General features: G+C 40.6%; 1 protein-coding gene and 1 long non-coding RNA gene across 2 annotated transcripts in view; one reads left to right on the forward strand and one right to left on the reverse strand.

The window, feature by feature from the left end:
- Positions 1-3,374, forward strand: part of slc24a3 (solute carrier family 24 member 3) — a 197,871-nt gene that overhangs the window by 37,635 nt on the left and 156,862 nt on the right. The window lies entirely within an intron of this gene.
- LOC116686773 (uncharacterized) overlaps positions 278-3,374 on the reverse strand; it is a 17,764-nt gene continuing 14,667 nt past the window's right edge. Inside the window, exon 3 of the long non-coding RNA XR_004331353.1 lies at positions 278-412. This is a non-coding gene — a long non-coding RNA (uncharacterized LOC116686773). The remainder of the gene's footprint in view (positions 413-3,374) is intronic.

Consider the following 3,374-nt stretch of genomic DNA (forward strand, 5'->3'; position numbering starts at 1 on the left):
GCACTATCAGATATACATCTTGTATAGAAGGTTTTGCCTAATGGCGTATAGTTCAGCATTATGCACAATGACAAATAAACTAAAAGCTGTTTTAAGGTAGCATTACTGTTGATGTTCAAATAGGCCTGTGTGTATGTGTGTGTGTCATTACACTGCAAGGCTATATGTATCTTATTTGTATTTGTTATTTATATATTATTCTATTGCCATAACCGGTTTTCCCTGTTTTCATACATGGGCCAGAAGTTCAGTTTGCTAAATATATCACATGTTTTTAGTTGGATTTTGGATGTGAAAAGAAAGAAATGGTTCTTCCATAACATTGCACTTTAGATGTGTGTGAAGTTCCCACACCAGGGGTAATTTATATATTTATATTTTATTGTGATCGATTATCTATTAAAAAAATTTTCTATGCAAAATATAAAATTTTCTATTAAAGAAAATAAAATAAATGTGTGTGCTGTGAATTGGTTAGAAAAAAATGAAATAGGAATCGGCTACGATCGGTATCGGCTGGTCAAACTCAATGAAAAATTGGAAATCGGAATCGGCCTAAAAATTTTAATTGGTGCATCTCTACTTAAATTGCACATTTTTTTGCTGTTATAATCGCACACAGTGACATTACAATTGCTGATTAGATTGGATTATTCATGCAGCCCTAGCTTACAACAGTGTCAAAACTGTAGTATCTTTATTGTAAGATTCCTATAGAGAGGAGACAGCAAGGTGCAAGAATTTGAATAATTGGAGCTAATTGGAGCTAATTGACTGCAATTTTGTGGTAGGGACTACCACATGGGAGACCAGGACCTCTTCTCATGTCGATAATAGTTGCCCTCAGACCACGCTGAGGTTTTCAAGGTTTTGGACACACACAAATACACACGCGTGTGTATTCCCTCATGTCTTTGCTTCCACCCACAACCCTGCGGACTGACACACGGATGGGCACACCACGCCTCATATCCCCTTGTCCTCCATCTGTCCTTATTTCCACCACCGTCCCTCTATGCACATCTGTTCATTAGGGTTGGGACGATATGCTTTTGTCCCGATTGGAATCTTTTACGATACATGGGGTTCTATTCATATTGCCATTTTCATTTATATCCTTTGTAGAAGTGTTGCCCTTCGAAGTCGTTGAGCATTGCAATTTTCTTTTCCAAAAAAATCCCCCCTCTGCTTTTTTCACAAATCGCTCCATCCATCCATCCATCCATCCATCCATCCATCCATCTATCCAGATGTAAGACATGGATTAATGATCCATCCATCAATCCATGTCTCTCACCTCTTGTAAAACACAAGGTAAAAGCCAGACCCAGAACAAAAGCATTATAGGGAGGATTACCCCTACTCTATGAGCAAACACATGTTGCTGCTGCTATCATCTGGAGGTTTTAATATCATTGAGCCTACTCAAGCTAAAGTCCCTCCATCATCTATCATGACATACCTAAAATATGGGTGTACCAGCCAGACAAATGCTTATGCTATAGAGAAGCCACTAATGGACGCTCAGTATATCTGGTGTACAGCAGCATTAGTATCCAGATGATCTCATTACATAATATAAATATCTCTGCGGTGCGTTCCCTCCTCTCCTCCTCTTCGCACGCTAGTGGGGGGGGGCAGAGCAGAGAAGCACAGAAGGAGCACTTTGCACAGACGAAGCCTCGGGACTCTGAGCTGAATCAGACAAAAAGGAAAAAAGACAAGAGAGGAGGGAAACGAAGGCGGGGGTGGGGGTGATGTGAAGAGGAAAAGTGGGAGCAAGCGGGGACAGCAGTGGCAGTGATGGAGGGAGGTGGAGGAGGAAGATGCTGATGGAGTAGAGTGAACGGAGGGATGTAGTGAGACAGAGTCACGGGAAGCAGGCCGGCGGAGAGAAAAAACAAAGCGGGGAGCCTGTCCGTGCTGAGGTGGAGGAAATGAGGATGGAAGTAAAGGTAGTGATTAGTCAGGGAGCAAGTGAAGAAAAAGGAGGGAAGATTGAGAGATGTCACTCTCACTCACTACGTTTACATGCACACATTATTCCGGTTTTTGCCCCTTATTCTAAAAAGACAATATTCCCACTAAGCTGTGAACATTGCTTATGAAAGTGAATATTCCTTTTTACGTTTGGCCAGGCAAAATAGTAATTTTCAAAGTTTCCCCTGGTGGTGGACCTGTTTAACTGTGCAAACCCAGTGTCTTTCTTTCATTCCTTCAACCACCTTGTTGAAAAGGTTGGTGTTGAGATGTTTGCCCATATCCAAAAACCATAAAAAGCATGCATCTCTACCGCCGCCCTGCAAACCTTCTGGCTGGTTGGTTTGTGTGCAGATTGAGACACATATTCAGAACAACAAATGCCTCTAAAACCCAAATAATAGCAGTATATCCGACATGTCTTAATTTGAACATGCTAAATTCAGAAAAAAGGCCTTATTCGGAATATTTAAACATAATATGCTGTTGACATAACCTGTTGAATGAATGTTGTCATATTCAGAATAATAGTGGAAGAATGTCTGTTTTTCTCTCTACTCTTAATAATATATATAAATATACTGTATATAAACTATGCAAGGTATTTTCTAAAAAGGTCCAAACTAATAATTAATAACTCTTGTGGCATTGTTGGCAGCTGGGGTTTTAGGCAAAAGGATTAGCAGTGAGTGCAGCAGCAGACTTTTCTTAAATCAACATCAAATAGAAGAAACCAAAATTTAAGGTTAATTTGTAGTGTCTAACTCTGTGTTGTGTTGTATAGTGGACAACAATCAAACTTCCAGATCGTCTTTCAGGACTCTATTGCAAGAACCTGAAATGGCATCAGCATAAGTTCACTGCAATGGTAGAGGGACATTATATATATAATATTCCTCAGGGTCTTTCTTACGTAAAAGATCCTAGGGAAAACCCCATAAAGGAGGAAGGAAGGAGGAAGCAGTGCACTGAAAATGATGTATAGAATTCTTATAAAATAAATAACCAAAAATAAATTCTTTCAGAAAAAAATATTACAGTGAGAAAATGCCCGTGCATGAACCCACATGCCTAGAGAAACAAACATTTATAGAGTCTGTCCCATGTAAATGCTCTCTCTGCCTGTATAACACCATGAACACTCCCTAAAGGCTAAAGAAATCATTGTCTGACAATACAAGCTGCCTTGCAGGCCTTTTACACGCATCCCCCCAAGAATCACTTTGACCCACACTTTATCGCCCGCTTTGACAACTTGTAGTACAAGTTTTGCTTCAGAGATTGCCGGCATGAACTGCCCCAACAGCCCTCAGGAGCCTGCCGTTCCTCCATGTGGAAATGTAACCGAATCTGGACCATGTTATGTCGGGGCGCCTTTCCATGGGCAGCCCCCT

The sequence above is a fragment of the Etheostoma spectabile genome, unplaced genomic scaffold (assembly GCF_008692095.1).
Source record: "Etheostoma spectabile isolate EspeVRDwgs_2016 unplaced genomic scaffold, UIUC_Espe_1.0 scaffold465, whole genome shotgun sequence".
Lineage (NCBI taxonomy): Eukaryota > Metazoa > Chordata > Actinopteri > Perciformes > Percidae > Etheostoma > Etheostoma spectabile.